Source organism: Heterodontus francisci, chromosome 6, assembly GCF_036365525.1.
Source record: "Heterodontus francisci isolate sHetFra1 chromosome 6, sHetFra1.hap1, whole genome shotgun sequence".
Taxonomy (NCBI): domain Eukaryota; kingdom Metazoa; phylum Chordata; class Chondrichthyes; order Heterodontiformes; family Heterodontidae; genus Heterodontus; species Heterodontus francisci.
This window is the reverse complement of record NC_090376.1, coordinates 25,277,197-25,294,343: the sequence shown is the minus strand read 5'-3', so window position 1 is coordinate 25,294,343 and position 17,147 is coordinate 25,277,197. Positions and strand designations below refer to the sequence as shown.

At 40.4% G+C, this 17,147-nt stretch overlaps 1 protein-coding gene across 16 annotated transcripts in view; it reads left to right on the top strand.

Moving 5' to 3' along the window:
• LOC137371190 (inositol polyphosphate-4-phosphatase type I A) overlaps positions 1–17,147 on the top strand; it is a 261,418-nt gene that overhangs the window by 36,045 nt on the left and 208,226 nt on the right. The gene's annotated exons all lie outside the window — the stretch shown is intronic.

Genomic DNA, 17,147 nt, shown 5'->3' with positions numbered 1-17,147 from the left:
AACTGGTGGTAAAGCTGTCTTAATGGCATGTACCATACATCATTTCCTCCATACATTGTTGCATTTTTGTTAAAAACATTTAAAGTTTAATATAACAATACACCTAATATGATTTCAGCAAAGTCTTCAAAACTTTTCCATTTTGTGTCTTCATAGCTATATCCCCTTACCTGTAAAGCACAGCAGTTAAGGGAATATACACTTGTCTTCTGTTGCCATATTTGTGCGACAAGCCTGGTCCTGATGTTCTCTGTCCGTAGTGCCGGGTGTCTTACCTAGTGGCTTGGCAGAGAACTGTCAAAATGTGTTTGAGACAAGTCAATGCTAAGATTCAAACTTGTACTATACTGCATCAAGTACCAGATCAACCTCCTTTTTTGCATTTGAGTTTCATCTGCACCATTCTCTCGCTGAGAGTTTGAACATGCGACTTCCTTCTAGGTATTTGTAACCTGTTGCTAAAAAGTTCACTAGGTTTCAATTTGATAAACTGCCTATTCAGTTGGATGTGTAAGATCCCATGCTAGTATTCAGAGAAAGATCAGGTAATTTTCAGTAGTCTAGTTCAAAAGGCATTTAGGATCAAATGTAGTGTCAAATCTTGTAAGCCTCAAACATTGAGCCTTGAAGCATAGAAGGAAGCCATTCGCCCAATCATGCCTGTGCCAGCTCTTTGCAAAAAGCTAACTAATTATTCGGTTCTTTCTCCATAGCCCTACAGTTTTTTTCCATTTCAAGTATCTATTCAATTCCCTTTTGAAAGTTACTGTTGAATTTGCTTTCCCCACCCTTTAAAATAGTGCATACCACATGAAATTTTTCTACTCTCCCCCCTGGTTCTTAATTGTGTATCTTCTGGTTACTGACCCACCCACCAGTGGAAACAGTTTCTCTTTTTTTACTCTGTCAAAACCCCTCATAATTTTAACCTGTACTAAATTTCTCCTTAGCCACCTTACGTCTAAGGAGAACAATCCCAGCTTCTTGACATAACTGAAATCCCTCATCCCTGGTATTCTGTTCAATCTCATTTTCTCCCTCTCCAAGGCCTTGACTTCCTTCTTAAAATGTAGCATCCAGAATTGGACATAATTCTGTAGCTGAGGCCTAACCAGTGACACATAAAGATTTACCATAATCAATGCTTCCATTTATCGAGCTAAGGATCCCATTTTTTTTAAAAACTGCTTTATCAACCTGTCCTGTCACCTTCAAAGGAACCCCCGGAATTTTGTTATTGCACCCTCTTTAAAATTGTACCATTTCGTTTCATTTAGTTTCTACTGTCTTTCCTTGTTTTTCCTCTCTCCCCATTTCACCAGTCTTTCTATCCCCCTGAAGTCTGCTACTATCCTCTTCACTGATTCCAAGTTTTTATGTTGTCTTCAAACTTTGAAATTGTTCCCCCATCCCCAAGTCTAGGTCATTAATATATATCAAAAGGAGCAGTGGTCCTGATACCAACCCCCTGGGGACACCAGAGAATATCTCCCTGCAGCCTGGAAAACAAAAATTCACTACGACTCTCTGCTTTCTCTTATTTTATTTATTTAGAGATACAGCACTGAAACAGGCCCTTCGGCCCACCGAGTCTGTGCCAACCATCAACCACCCATTTATACTAATCCTACACTAATCCCATATTCCTACCACATCCCCACCTTCCCTATGTTCCCCTACCACCTACCTATACTAGGGGCAATTTATAATGGCCAATTTACCTATCAACCTGCAAGTCTTTGGCTGTGGGAGGAAACCGGAGCACCCGGCGAAAACCCACGCGGTCACAGGGAGAACTTGCAAACTCTGCACAGGCAGTACCCAGAATTGAACCCGGGTCGCTGGAGCTGTGAGGCTGCGGTGCTAACCACTGCGCCGCTGTGCCACCCTGCTAACACTGCCCTTTAAAATCATGGATTTGATCTTGCTCGTGTCTGTTATGTGACACTTTACGAAATGCCTTTTGAAAGACTTTGTATGCAGCATCAACTGCCCTATCTTCAACCCTCTCCACTATTCTGCAGCTAGATTTGGATACTCAGACATGGTGACAGTTTGATGCAGGGCAGACACATATGTGACCAAAATACTCTATTTAAACATACAGGAAACTGTCAGAATCTTGAAGTTAAGTGAAATGTTTGCCATTTCTAAAGAAAAAGGGAGCATGTGTAAAAATGGAAAAATGAAAGTCAGCTCAGACAGTTACATCCTCTGACCTAGATACTCTACACTTGTGACACCAGGTTTCTTGTAGATTATTACTTCTGCATTTGGTGTCACTTCTAATCACCATTAACAGGTTCTCTGAGGAGAGGGAAGGATATATAAATACGTGAAGTTTCAGAAACCTTTCATAAGTTAGTCTCAATGAAATTGGATTCTTCCTTCTGTGGTAAAATTGCAAAAAGTTCCAATTGCGCTTCAGTTATCTGGAAGCCATATTCACCATTACTATGAGTCACAAGATGAAAACAAGAGCTCTTGTACAACTACACTCAGCCCAAAGGAAAGCAAATGCCTCACACTTTACACATTGCTTAAATGTGCTTCCTGAAGGCTTAACCAAAAATTGACAAGGTGCACGGAAATGTCTACCAGCCAGACTCTCCTAGACGACAAATGTAGGTGTATGGTGACGTTAAACAAGGTTAATAACAAATCTATATATCTGTTTTTCCCAGAACTACTTTAGCAACTCCTTGCCTTCAACTTTTTAAGCAACAGTTCCTCCGATGGCTCAGGTGTTGAGACCGTAGTCAGGGACATAATTGTGTGTCACTTGGAAAAACTTAGGTTCCAAGGCATGTTGAACTGCTTCCCACCCTTGTGCAATTAGGAACAGCCTACCACTTGAATATTGGCTTGCATGGTTATCTGGAGCTGGGTGGGGGAGGTGGCAGGAAACAAGGACTCCAATGACTGGTCTATCCATTCAGGTTCTATTAGTAAACCAAGCTGGTTTATATTCCCTGCATTACAATAGTGACTGCACTTCGCAAGTAGTTCATTGGCTGTAAAGCTCTTTGCAATGTCTGGTGGTCATAGAGTCATAGAGAAATACAGCACTGAAACGGGCCCTTTGGTCCAGCGAGCCTGTGCTGACCATCAACCACCCATTTATACTAATCCTACATTAATCCCAAAAGAAAATTTGAGGCAGAGCAATAAGAGCAACCTCAAGATTGGTTGCAGTTAGTGGAACTAGTTTTATATGTGTATTTACATAAAAGTTTTAGGAGTGCTACTGGATGTTTTTGTTCATTAAATCTGCTATAAAACTCCTGGTGCAACAGAGTATATCAGTTTATATCTTTTTAACCTCCAGTACATTGCAAATCAGGTTTCTTTTTTAGTTCCTTTGTTAATGAGTTAATTGGTTCAGTTGCTTTCATTGGGACTTGCTTTCTACATATTCACAACTGTTTAAAGAAATAAAGTCTTAAATCTCTCTCTCTCCTTGCTTCAGGTGTGTTTAATTTTGAACCTATATTCCCTAGTTCTCAGTTTGTGATTCAAACCAAATAGATCACGTAGATCTACGTCTGTGTCTGCATTCTAAAGATCTGGACCCTGTTCTCGTCTTTTAATAGAATGAAAGCCAGCACGCAATCTTGCTGCATTAGCTGCCTAAGTCTGACGAGTGGTTTTCTAGATGACTTTTCAGTCTCATGGGAGGCCAGGCCAAGATCTTGTCATGGGTCAGCCATGGGCCCATTGTTGAAGTGAAATGTTCTAAATGTTAAACACATTAAACTTGAGACCAAGATGGCAGTGTGTATGTGTGTGTGCGGATAGCGCAAGCACAATACTACGATAAGTAAGCTGTGGAAGAGGTGCACTTATAATCAAGACATATGAACAAATTGTGGCAGTATTGCGCATGCAGCCATGTGGGTGACTCCACAAAAAGATGCCCATACAAAGCCCCTAGTCTTGGATTTATAATGTGGCTGAAAACTTCTCAGGCATGTGTATGTGCCAAATTTCTTAACTTTTTTTCTCAATTTGCTAGGTCCTTGCAACCATTCCAGCTCTTCTGGGTCTGTCAATAGGGGTAGGGGAACATTATAACATAATAATAGGAGCAGGCTATTCGTTAAGGTCATGGCTGATCTGATTGTGCCCTCAACTCCACTTTGCTGCCAGTCCTCTATGACCTTTGACTTCCTTGTAGTTCAAAAATTTGTCTAAACTCAGCCTTGACTATGTTCAGTGACCCAATCTCCACTGTTCTCTAGGGTAGAGTATTCCAAAGATTCACGACCCTCTGTAGGGAAGAAATTCCTCCTCGTCTCGGGCTTAACTGGGATGTCCCATATTCTGAAACTGTGCCCCCAGTTCCAGATTCCCTCACAAGGGGGAAGCATCCTCTCAGCACCTACCCTAGCAAGCCCCCTCAAAATCTTATGTTTCAATAAGGTCACCCCTCATTCTTCTAAATTCCAGTGATTAGAAGGCCCAACCTGCTCAACCTTTCCTCATAGGATGATCCCTTCATCCCAGGAATCAACCTAGTGAACCTTCTTTGAATTGCCTCCAATGTAAGTATATCCCTCCTTAAATAAGGAGACCAAAACTATACGCAATATTCTAGATGTGGCCTCACCAATGCCCTATATGGTTACAGCAAGACTTCCCTACATCTATACTCCATCCCCCCCCCTCGCAATAAAGGAATGAAAACAAAAGGCTTTCCTTGTTTTATTTTAGTTTCTATTCAGACCATTCTCCTTCAGACTGGTTCTGGTTCATATATTAGTTAATGGGTGTTTAACAAAATAAAACATGAGAATTGTTACAAATGGAAAAGCATTTTTTGTGCATGCTGTGTATAAAAAATAAATCATTTTAGTCTCGGGTTTGTGATCCTGATCCTCAAATACTCTCTTCCTCAGTTGCTGAAGGCTGAGCTAGCACGTTGGAGGTAGTGATGAACCTTGTTGTCTATGTCTGCGTTTGTTAAGAGGAAGCTCCCAAAATATGGAAATTGGTCCACAATTTCCAGGATCTTGATTGATGGGGGGATGTGTTGTGCTGTGGGAGCTGTTTGGAAGAGGACCTTTGTCTTCTGAGAGTGTAGTGAAGGACCCATTTTCTCATATGCTTTGGAGAAGGAGTCAACAATTATCAGGAGTTTGAGTGAGCGCACACAAGCATCATCTGCATACTGAAGCTCAACGACTGAGGGTGGAGTGATTTTGGTTTTGGATTGAAGATGGCGTACGTTGAAAAATTTCCCGTGTGTTCTTAGATAATCTCCACGCCTGATAGTTTGCTGGAAGTGAGGTGTAGTATTGCAGTGAAGAAAATGGAGAAGAGGGTTGGTGTGAAGACACAGCCTTGCTTGACCCCGGTCTTGACTGAGATAGGGTCTGTGGTGGTTCTGTTTGTGAGGATCATGGCTTGCATGTCATCCTGGAGTAGACCGAGGATGGTGATAAACTTCTGAGGGCAGCCACATTTGAGCAGGATGCTCCAAGAGCCTTTATGATTGTCAGAGTTGAAGGCTTTTGTGAGGTCTAAAAAGGCCATGTAGAGCGGCTCACTGGGCAGCAGTGATCCCTGCATTCCTATGTGCTTCAGTGACTTGGACGACCTACAGCGGGCACCTCAGCACTGGCGAAATACCATCAGAGGTGCCTCGTATGATTTCTCCAAATCCAGTGGCCAGAAGGGCAGTCCAACAGCACAGTCCTCTCCCAAGCCAACCTGCCCAACATCGGGTGCTAATCACCCAAAACCAGCTCTGCTCGGTGGAACATGTCATCTGCATGCCTGACCCCAGACTCCTGAAGCAGCTGTTCTACTCAGAACTTGGTCGCAGCAGAAGACTGCCAAGAGGACAGCGGAAACACTAGAGATGTCCTCAAACATCCTCATTGACTCATGGGAGTCCCTGGCTCGTGACCGTTCTGGATAGAGAAGGCTTATTCGGATTGTATCATACACCTGTAGGGACTTCAGTGGGAACATGTGGAGGTGAAGTCAAAGCGTTGAAGGGGGCGCACAAACCTCCAAACTATTCATCTACCTGACCCTTCAAACACCACCTGCCCCTCCTGTGGCAGAGTCTGCAGACCATGTATTGGATTTATCAGCCATCTCGGAACCCATTGAACTGGAGTGAAAGCAAGTCATCCTCAATCCCAAGGGACGGCCTAAGAAGAGATATAACACAGAAAACACTTTTCCATTTGTAAGATTTGTCTATATACCTTATTTTGTACTATATACATGTCTGACTCATTATTGTATGCTGTAATTTTTAATACTTAGCATTAAGAACAAGATACTGTAACATAATTTTGATTTTGGTAGCTCCACTGACCTGATTTATCTGACTCGTACAGCCAAGAAATAAATAGGTCTTGTTTTAATTGCTGGGTCTCTATCTGGATTGCTACATTATGATATGCAATTCCATTGAGTGTGGATGGAAAAAGAGGGACTGCCCTCCAGTTTTTCCATTGCTGTGATTATATTTGCCCAGGCTGCTTATGAAGTAACACTGAAGGTTGGGCAAAAGCCCAACTTTGATCTCTTAGTGTTGGTTGGAGTGTCATTCCACGTTGGTAAGCAAACAACAACGGACAGAAAACATATATTATAAGACAAAAAAAAACCAAAGCTTGGATACAATAAATAATCTTGGGACTTTTTCCCTAATGAAGATTTTGAATCTGTTTCAATTTTTTAAGGTCACTGAAGCTTTTTGAAGTCTGATAATTAAGAAACCTCCAGTGTCAAAGCTTGGAATAGTTGTGTTATATAGGGTAATTATGTCTTGAAGCTTCATTATGTTCCCCATGGGCTCAATGGTGGAATTGTACACCTGGGTCCTGAAAATTTTACTTGAGTTCAGCTCAGTCTACTTTGAATTTTCAAATTTAAAAGATGTCTGTATTCTCAAGTCTTCAACAGTGTCAAATCGTCTGTGTCCTGCCTGATGAAATGTTGCAACTCCCCTTGGATCTGTGCAGCTGATTCATCAGTTTCAAATCAGAGTAGGATACATAAGTAGATCAGTCAAGCAGCATTGGTTGCAGAAGCTACGGCAAGATATAGATCACCCAGAACCACAGCAACAGTACTGTTGTTCATTTTTAGGTCCCAAATAGCCTGTTGCTCTTCTTCCACTTAGAATGTCTCAGAACAGTTATAGACTCATGTCTTGAATTGCAACATCTTTAATGTCATGTTGAAAGCAAGGTAAGAATTTCAAATTCCTTTTTTGTAAGGTAATCAGACATCTAAAGGGAGGTTGTGTACTATATAGAACCCAAAATGGCACTAGGGTGGCTATAACAGATATTACAGAACAGCTTAATGTCTCTGCCTCTTCAGATCTCCTGATGCAATATTGCTCGCCAGCAGAGTTTGTGGAACATTTTATCATAAATTATAGTTTGTTGGATGATTGTGAATAGCAATTTTGATATTGTACTGCCATAATTTTCAGCAGCCACGCTGGAAGTTGCGATCTTTCATCGGCAATAAAAGGGTGTTTTATCCTTGACCAAATACACAGCTCGTTCATTAGAAAGTACTGCAATGCAAGTGGCATTGGTGATGCATCAAGGAATGTTGAGTGAAAGCCTTTACTACAGCAAATACAATTTAAATGCTTGTTCCTCTTCAAAATGCTAATGTACTGTTTTTTGTTTTAAATCAATTTTTCCCCTTCCTTACTTGTCCAAAACCATAGAACTCCTTGCTTATTCTTTGAGAACTTGTCTTCCAGTAACTTGTCTAACTGCCTGCAATTCATGTGGGTACAGTAGGGTAGTTATGGTACTGGACTAGAAACTGGGAAGTTATGAGTTCACCTTTGGTGTTGAATTCAGTAAATCTGGCAAGCAAAGCTGCCAGCTTTTCCAGTCTGGCTTAGATAACTGTAGCCTACACTGTGCTTGCTACTTGTTGCCCTCTGAATTGAACTTGTAAGCCAATCAGTTGTATAAGCTCATAATAACCCCACCAATCTCACATATCCCTCTCTACTGTTGCCCATGTCCTGAGAACAAATAATGAAAAGAAACACCTGGAAGGTGTGTGACAGCATGCTACTCACCCATTTGCAGTCATCAAAGCCTAGTCATATCTTGCCCTCCCTGATGCCCACATATAATGGTTGCTTAGTAGGCATAACTCTTAATTTTTTCCCTCTTTTAATAGAAGGTGCTCAGGCCAATTCTGAAGCCTTGGCTGCAGTTGGCTATAACTGGGATCAATCTGGGATCAATACTGACCTCCTTCCTGGAAAAATGTGTTGATTTAAAAAAAAAAAAAATCTGTAATTGCTTTCAATAAAATTGGTGTGGAAGATAACGTTTCCAAGAGCTAGGTGTGTAACTGATCTCACCTTAGAGTGTTAGATCTTTCATCTGTAATTATGTGAAGAAACTCGAGCAATATTGGATTTTATTATACATGTTTGGCAATGTTAGTGCAATAAAGGTACTTTTTTTAAAACTAAAACTTCCTTCTAGTTATAGTCTTCCCTGTAACATTGAGTAGCACATCATTTTAAGTCACTTCATCTCTAGGTGAGAATTTACAAATTTGATGGTGAGCCTTTCAGATTGGCTGTGCCCTGTTGGTGCAATTATGATAGCAGCTGATGGCCTCTAAGGTTACAGATTTGTTTATCTGTTCCTTTTGCTATTCAGAGGTGAATAGCTCTAGCTCTTTGATGAAGAAAAAGCTCTTTGTCCCAGGGGGACACATAATAAATCAGACATCCACTAGCTATTTTGAAAAAATCAATCTCTCCTGTACCACTGATGCAATATAATTTTCCCAGAATATCCATTTGCCATTAGGCTCAGCTATTTTTGACTTTTGTAAAATTTCTATATAATGAAACAGTAAAGTATATTGTACGTTACTGAGAAATAAAAAGTTAAAGAATGTTAGTGCAGCCTATTGGGGCAGCAGTGGTTTGTATTATGGAGTGGTAGAATAAGAGCTTTAGGCTTTAACTCCACAGCGCTAGTTCCTATTCTTATTTACCGAATGTTGTAAAAAGAAGTGAAATACTTAATTTGCCTCTGCTTTCTGGGTCCCACTATCTTTTTTTGGAAGCGGAACAGTGGTTCTCTGGCTTAAAAACAAACTAACCTCATAGAAAATTCTTCAACCAGTCAACATCCAGGTGTCTAAAATGTGTACTAGCTGTTGCACTGATTCCACTATGATAACTTCTTGTTTATCTTAAAATTTTTAAACCAATGATCACCACGACTGAATATTTATTATCTCATTGGGTGATGCCAGCAGCCCAATATAACCAGGCATGGTAGCTCAGGCATTCTGAAAATGAAAATGTTTGCTTGAAGTTTTGTACAGCCTACTTTTAAGAGGATATTGATGCTCTGATGAGTTTTGAGATAAATAGGAAGATCAAGAGTTAAATTATAATGCATTTAGGTTTAGAAAGCAGAATTCTAAAACTTGTTTCATCAGTATCCTTGTGAAAGAAGGATGCCTAAAACTGCCAGCATTATTCCAAATGTGGTTTCAACGGTGATTTGTATTGGCTTAGAATAACTTGTTTTGACTTGCTTCTTGTTTTGAAAATGTGGAAATCGTTCTCCAACTGTCTTTTATAGGGTTGTGATTTACTATTTTCATGTATTCAGAAAATTTTCTTCAGTTATTTGGTGATTTTGGGTAATTAATCTGCAAGTAGCTATTCCAATGACATTGCAGTATTGGTTCACATAAACAGAAGAGCTGATTGAATTTCATAACTATAAATTTTACAGCAGAAATCATATTTATTGTACCACAAATTAATAATGAAAGCAAGCTGCTTCTGGAAGTTAAAATTTGAGCAGAAGAAATTTAATTCCTGAAGACTGCTCTTTTTTTTGCACTTGAGTTGTGATTTTAAATTCACACAAAAAAAGGACTGAGGCAGATAATGCTGTCTTCCTGTTGATCCCTTCCCTAATTGAGTATCCTGTTGTGAAAGCTGTGTGATAGCTAAAAGCTGAGATTGACAAGAAAACAGTCTGTTCAGCGTATTGCTCTGGTTAATTAGCAGCTTGACAGCATGGGCGACTGGTTCTTGTTATACATAATTCCGATGGAGTAATAGCACATTTTTGGTATAGCTGAATGTAATTTGTTGCTAAGATTTTTCTGTTTCTGTCTATAGCTGAGTAAGAATATATTAATTATATGTCTTTAATTTTGTCTGTACTAATCATACGAAAAGTTCTTGGTAAATGTCCACTCTATATCAACACTGACATTGCTGTGCTTCTGAATTATCATGGTCTGCATTTTCCTACTCCAGCTGTTTGCAGTTCTAGACTCTGCATTTGATTGTAAACTGACCAAGCCCCTTCTATCTGAGCCCTTTTTCTGTTGTCCTTGACCATGATCCCAAGAAATACAATAGTGTCTATGCAAGACTATTGAGCAAAGCCTTGCATGTTAACTGGAAAGACCACATTCCCAATGACTTACTATATTGAGACTTGTACAGAATAACAACAGTAATAAACACAGAAGACTTTCATTCAGAGCAAGCGAACTACCTTCAAACTATTCTGGGAACCAAAACGTGGAAATCAGTCCACCTGGAATTGTGTGCAATACTCGACGGGGTACTGAAATCCCGATTGTGCAAGAGGCATGGAGGATAGTCACAGAGCTTTGACGACACATGGATTATAATTCACAATCTAATTCTGGAATTTTTAGCTATTCTTAATTGCTTCTGCTTTCTTGATATACAGCTTTTTGAAATCTGAAAATATTTTCCCATAATGCACAGTATTCTCTCCTATTTTTGAAGACAATGATGAAGGATGGCACCTTTGCCCCCCCCCCCCCTCCCCCCCAAAAGTAGGATGGAATGCGGGGTAGAGGTTGTGTATATGACTTGAGTTCTGATGTTTGCTTTTCTGCTGGTGAAAATTTGAAGTAAACTTTAATAGATAATGGCTCCATATCTACAATTGCAACTAGGAGAAATACTTTTTCTAAAAGCCAGGGATTGTTGGTTAAATCAGCTGTGGAACTTACACCCCCATTGAGAACAGCTTACTCAACAAGGATCTGACCTGAGGCTTTCCAGGTTACCATCCCATGCATGGTATTTACCAAGAAAGCCTGAAAGTGTTTTGAATATACAATAGAAATACAGAATAGAAAAGACCATCATGCAGTGATTATTGCATGGCTTGTTTTTTCATCAAAAGATTAGGAAATAGTAAAGAACTTGCAAAGCTTTTAATTTAATTTTGTTTTGAATGAAGTGTGAATTAGTTTTGAGCAATTTCCAAATGTTACTATGGTGAGTCATCTGGAGAAAAGTAAAAGCTGGAAGAGGATCAAATTAGAGAAGGCTTCTGTATTTGAAAGGGACTGACAACTGCTTAGGCAATGCATGCCACTGCAATTTTACAAGTTGTATGGTTTCTACACCATTAGTGAAAATAGACATCCATGTAAGGTATGATGTAAAGTCTAAAGTGGGAGGAAAAATGCTATTTTTTGAAGACCCAAAAATTATGTTTTTGTCCCAATATCTTGCACAATTCCTGGTCAAATAAAGCATGAAGGCAATTTATTACGAAGATCCTACTGGTGCTGTACAAAATAGATCAAACAAGAATGTGTTAGCTGGCCAATAAATCAGTTATTCTTTTACTCTGACACCATGGACAATCACCCAATCACACATTTAGAGAAGAAGTGACATGGCAGCCAATGGCCCTGCAATTAAAAATGTAATTAAAAGAGGCCAGAATTGGAGGAGCACAAATATCTTGGAAACTTGAAGGACTGGAGGAGAATAAGAAAATTAGAAATGGGGTTGGGGGAGGTCGTGAAGGGGCTTAAAAACAAGGATGCAAGCTGCTGCTTAACCAGAAGCCAGTCTAAATTGATGAGCACTAGAATGATGGGTGAATAGGACTTGATGTGAGTAAGGACACAGGCAGCAGAATTTTAGAGGAACTCAAGCTTAAGAGTAGAATGTCGGAGGCCGGCCAGGACTGCATTGAAGTAGTCAAGTCTAGAGGTAACAAGGTCATGGATGAGGATTTCAGCAGCAGACGAGTTGAGGTTGATAAGTCCCCCAGGGCCTGATATTCTACATCCCAGAGTGTTGAAAGAGGTAGCTATGGAGATAGTGGATGCATCTTCCAAAATTCTATAGATTATGGAGTGGTTCCTGCAGATTGGAAGATCGCAAATGTCACCCCACTATTTAAAAAGGGAGGTAGAGAGAAAACAGGGAATTATAGACCTATTAGCCTTACATCAGTCATTGGGAAAATGCTAGAATCTATTCTGAAGTATAAGATAAATGGACACTTGGATAATAATCTGATTGGGCATAGTCAGCATGGATTTATGAATGGGAAATCATGTTTGACGAACCTGTTGGAGTTTTTTGAAGATGTTATTAATCGAATTGATGAAGGGGAGTTGGCGGACGTGGTATTATTGGATTTTCAGAAGGCTTTTGATAAAGTTCGCTATAGGAGGTTGGTTAGCAAAATTAAAGCACATGGGATAGGAGGTAATATGCTGGCATGGGTATTTGTAGTATTGAGGTGATCTCACTGAAATCTACAAAATACTTAAAGGAAAAGTCAGGGTAGCTGCAGGTAAGATGTTTCCCCCGGTTGGGGAGTCTGTAACCAGGAGACACAATTTCAAAATAAGGGGGAAGCCACTTAAGACAGAGATGAGGAGAAATTTCTTTACTTAGAGGGTTGTGAATCTTTGGAATTCTCTACCCCAGAGGCTGTGAAGCTCAGTCATTGAGTACGTTTAAAGCAGAGATTGACAGATTTCTAAATACAAATGACATAAGGGGATATGAGGATAATGTGGGGAAAAAGGCATTGAAGTGGATGATCAGCCATGATCATATTGAATGGCGGGGCAGGCTCGATGGGCTGAATGGCCTACTCCTCCTATGTTCCTATATAGGGACTACTGCAATGAGCAGACTCAATAAGTCACGTTTTATTTTATTTCTGAAAACTCTGCTTCTAATTGATCGAAACATCCCATGAGGTGATTACAGAATAGCAGAGTCATGAGAACAAATCACCTATCTGCTGGTGGATGGTGCTTAATGCAGGAGTGCCCCTCATTTATTGAGAAAGCAAGATGAAAGGCTAAGATCTGTAGTGCAGAGCCACGACCAAGCTTAAAAAGCGTAAAAGTACAGGAAGTGGTGATTAGGTGATGCCCAGTCTGGGTTTTAAAAGTCCTCTCAAGGGAAAGAAAGGCAAATATAGGTAAGTTGTTGAGTTCATGGAATGTGTTGTAGTAGGATATTCTTATTTCACCATCATGGAAATGTAGGAAGGAGGAAGAGCATGTAGAACAACGTATTTGGAGTTCGAAGAGGAGGTAGGTTTAGAGGAGTACTGATCATAGTTTCAATAAAATGGAGACCAGAACATTTGAGAGAGCGAGATTGGAGGTGAGTTTGCAGTTATTTTGATAAAATGTGCTAGAATGACCTCCCCAGATATTGGAACTGTATTCAATTCCTGGACAGACTTGGGCTATTTATAGATAGTTGAGATGTTAAGAGAAGTGATATTTTGCCACAGGAAAAAAAATGAAGCTTTTGGAAGCAGCTTTTGATATCTGAGGAATTGCAGCAGTTCTACTTGATATCATAAGAGATGATAATGCTGAAGGAGCAGGGATAAAACCACCAAAAGTAAATGGTGGTAACTGTTTCTTAGATTTGAGAGATCAGATGAAATTGTATGCAACAAGATTTTCACAAATGAAGGTAGTGGAGGAAATCAAGATGCAGCGATTCGGCTATTGCAGGTGATTGTGACCATCTTCAGATTCTATGTCCTCAGGAAGTTTATAAATGTGGAGTGGACTCATTAATAAAAGTAACAGGAACAAAAATTGCTGGAAAAAGTCAACAGGTCAGTTAGCATCTGTGAAGAGAATCTAATGTTTCAAACTCTCCTTCAGAATTGGAAGAAATTACTGATAAAATTTAGAAAGGAAGAGGGAAGGAAGATCATGACATGTACAGCTGCACACAAATGGATAAGAATGAAGAAGGTGATGTAAAGAAGGAATGGAGTAAGAGTTAAAAGGCTGGATAACACCTAAGCTAGTGGTGGTGGGGTGGGAAGTCAAAGGATGAGCCTTCAACTACGGGACAGAGCAGTTTGAGAGGAAATTAGATAGTCAGGAGCAAACGAGAGAACAGAAAATGAATTAAAAAGCAGCATTTTGGTGCCTAGCATTAGTATACTAGCAAAATTAATCAGCCCTCTCTTGAGCGGTTTGTTTATTAGCACACATCTCCACGTTACCGATACAGTTATGGATTCATATGAACATACAAATTACGAGCAGAAGTAAGTCATTTAGCCCCTTGAGCCTGCTCCTGCATTCAATAAGATCATGGCTGATCTGTTTGTGTTTTGAATTCCACACTCCCATCTACCCCCGATAACCTTAGATTCTTGTTAGGCAAGGGAATCTATCTACTTCCGCCTTAAGAATATTCAATGACCCTGCCTCCACCTCCTCTGAGGCAGAGTGTTCCAAAGTCACACAACCCACTGAGAGAAAAAGCTTCTCCTCATCTCTGTCCTAAAAGGGCAACGCCTAATTTTTAAACGGTGCACCTAGTTCTGGACTCTCTCACAACAGGAAACATCCTTTCCTCATCTACCTTGTCAAGACAGTTCATCTTGTATACTTCAATCAATTCTCCCTTCGCTCTTCTAAACTCCAGTGAAAACAAGCCCAGTCTGTCGAACCTTTCCTCATAAGACAACCCTCTCATTCCAGGTATCAATCCAGTGAACCTCCTCTAAGCTGCCTCCAATGCATTTACATCCTTCCTTGAATAAGGAGACTAAAACTGCACACAGCATTTGAGATATGGTCTCACCAATGCCCTGTATAACTGAAGCATAACATACTTGCTTTTATTTTCAATTCCTCTCATAATAAAGGATAGCATTCCACTAGCCTTCTTTATTACACAAAAACAAGAAATGCTGGATTCACTCAGCAGGTCTGGCAGCATCTGTGGAAAGAGAAGCAGAGTTAATGTTTCGGGTCAGTGACCCTTCTTCGGAACTGACAAATATTAGAAAAGTCACAGATTATAAACAAGTGAGGTGGGGGTTGGGCAAGAGATAACAAAGGAGAAGGTGCAGATTGGACCAGGCCACATAGCTGACCAAAAGGTCACAGAGCAAAGGCAAACAATATGTTAATGGTGTGTTGAAAGACAAAGCATTAGTACAGATTAGGTGTGAATATACTGAATATTGAACATCAGCAAGTGCAAACCTGAAGAAAAACAACCTGAAAAAAACAGTGGGTAAGCAAACTGAACAAACTAAGATGAAATGAAATAAATGCAAAAAAAGATTGTAAAAAATGTAAAAAGGAATGCAAAAAAAAAGGAAGAAAAAATAACTTAAAAAACTCCGCCATTTTCGCCACCTCCAGCGTGATGCCACTACCAGTCGCATCTTCCCCTCCCTTCCCCTGTCAGCATTCCGAAGGGATCGTTCCACCGCGACACCCTGGTCCACTCCTCCATTACCCCCACCACCTCGTCCCCGTCCCAGGGCACCTTCCCTTGCAATCGCAGGAGGTGTAATACCTGCCCATTTACCTCCTCTCTCCTCACTATCCCAGGCCCCAAACACTCCTTTCAGGTGAAGCAGCGATTTACTTGTACTTCTTTAAATGTGGTATACTGTATTCGCTGCTCACAGTGTGGTCTCCTCTACATTGGGGAGACCAAGCGCAGACTGGGTGACCGCTTTGCGGAACATCTCCGCTCAGTCCGCAAGCAGGACCCTGAGCTTCCGGTTGCTTGCCATTTCAACACTACCCCCTGCTCTCATGCTCACATCTCTGTCCTGGGATTGCTGCAGTGTTCCAGTGAACATCAACGCAAGCTCGAGGAACAGCATCTCATCTACCGATTAGGCACACTACAGCCTGCCGGACTGAACATTGAGTTCAATAATTTCAGAGCATGACAGCCCCCCACTTTACTTTCATTTTTAGTCATTTTTAGTTATTTTTTCTTCCTTTTTTTTTGCATTCCTTTTTACATTTTTTACAATCTTTTTTTGCATTTATTTCATTTCATCTTAGTTTGTTCAGTTTGCTTACCCACTGTTTTTTTCAGGTTGTTTTTCTTCAGGTTTGCACTTGCTGATGTTCAATATTCAGTATATTCACACCTAATCTGTACTAATGCTTTGTCTTTCAACACACCATTAACATATTGTTTGCCTTTGCTCCGTGACCTTTTGGTCAGCTATGTGGCCTGGTCCAATCTGCACCTTCTCCTTTGTTATCTCTTGCCCAACCCCCACCTCACTTGTTTATAATCTGTGACTTTTCTAATATTTGTCAGTTCCGAAGAAGGGTCACTGACCCGAAACGTTAACTCTGCTTCTCTTTCCACAGATGCTGCCAGACCTGCTGAGTGAATCCAGTATTTCTTGTTTTTGTTTCAGATTTCCAGCATCCGCAGTATTTTGCTTTTATTTTAGCCTTCTTTATTACTTGCTGTAGCTGCATACTAACATTTTGTGACTCATGCACTAGAACACCTAGATCCCTCTGCATCCTGGAATTCTGCAGTTGTTTTCTGTTTAAGTAAAGCTCTGCTTTTTTTATTCTTCCTGCCAAAGTGAACAACTTCACATTTTCCCATATTATACTCCGTATGCCAGATTTTTGCCCACTCACTCAACCTATTTTTATCAGTTTGCAAGCTCCTTATGTCCTCTTCACAACATACTTTCCTACCTATCTTTGTGTCATCTGCAAATGTAGCTACCATGCCATTGCTCCCCTCATCTAAGTCATTGATATAAATTGTAAAAAGTTGAGACCCTTGCGGGACTCCACTCGTCACATCCTGCCAATCAGGAAAGGTCCCATTTATGCATACTCTCTGTTTTCTGCCAGCCGGCCAATCTTCTATCCATGCTAATATATTACCCCTACACCATGAGCTCCTACTTTGTGCAGTAACCTTTTATGTGGCACCTTGTCAAATGCCTTCTGGAAATCCAGTGGGGATCAATAACAGTTCTTCTCTCTTTCGGTGTTCTGTGGAATAGCAAAGTGCCAAGCAGAGCCTG